Here is an 885-nt window from a genome sequence, read left to right on the forward strand (position 1 = left end):
CTCTCCGTGTCCGTTTGAGAGCTGCTAAGCAAGTCAGACAAGAAGCACAAGAAATGGCTGAACAAAGAACTATGATGGATTATGCCAAGCCCACCCTCACCGGGACTGTCTCCAGCATTATCAGGCCAACTATTGCTGCCAATAACTTCAAAATTAAACCGACCATAATCCAAATGATACAAAATACGGTTCAGTTTTGTGGTATGGCCCATGAGGATCCGAATGCCCATATTGCTAACTTCTTGGAAATCTGTGACACCTTCAAACACAATGGGGTAAGTGATGATGCCATCCGGCTGAGGTTATTCCCATTTTCTTTGAAGGATAAAGCCAAAGCTTGGTTGAACTCATTACCGGTAGGATCTATAGCCACATGGGACGAAATGGTCAGCCGTTTTCTCTCTAAATATTTTCCCCCTTCTAAAACTGCTAAAATGAGGAATGACATCACTACTTTTTTCCAACAAGAGGGGGAATCTTTATATGAGTCATGGGAACGTTACAAGGAGCTGTTAAGGAGAGTTCCTCACCATGGCCTCCCCATTTGGCTGCAAGTGTAGACTTTCTATAATGGTCTTACTGACTCAAATAAGACCATATTAGATGCTGCAGCCGGAGGATCCATAAATAATAAAACTCCTGAGGTTGCCCATGCACTTATTGAGGAAATGGCAGCCAACAATTATCAATGGCATTCGGAAAGAACTCAAACTAGGAAGCAGCAAGGCTTGCATAATGTTGACACTTATACAGCACTATCTGCACAAATAGGAGCACTCAGTAAAAAAATAGATGAAATGCAGATAGCTGCCATGCATGTGCAGCCTCTTAATTGTGAATTGTGTGGGGGAGGCCACATCAGTACAGACTGCCAAGTTGGCAATC

The 885-nt window shown here is 43.2% G+C and overlaps 1 non-coding gene across 1 annotated transcript; it reads right to left on the reverse strand.

The window, feature by feature from the left end:
• Positions 1-431: 431 nt before the first annotated feature.
• LOC148874233 (small nucleolar RNA R71) lies at positions 432-538 on the reverse strand. Its single transcript, XR_016106098.1, has one exon. It is a non-coding gene; the product is annotated as a small nucleolar RNA R71 (small nucleolar RNA).
• Positions 539-885: the final 347 nt, after the last annotated feature.

The sequence above is a fragment of the Nelumbo lutea genome, chromosome 1, assembly GCF_056320005.1.
Source record: "Nelumbo lutea isolate HS-2025 chromosome 1, American lotus-T2T, whole genome shotgun sequence".
In the NCBI taxonomy this organism is placed as follows: Eukaryota; Viridiplantae; Streptophyta; class Magnoliopsida; order Proteales; family Nelumbonaceae; genus Nelumbo; species Nelumbo lutea.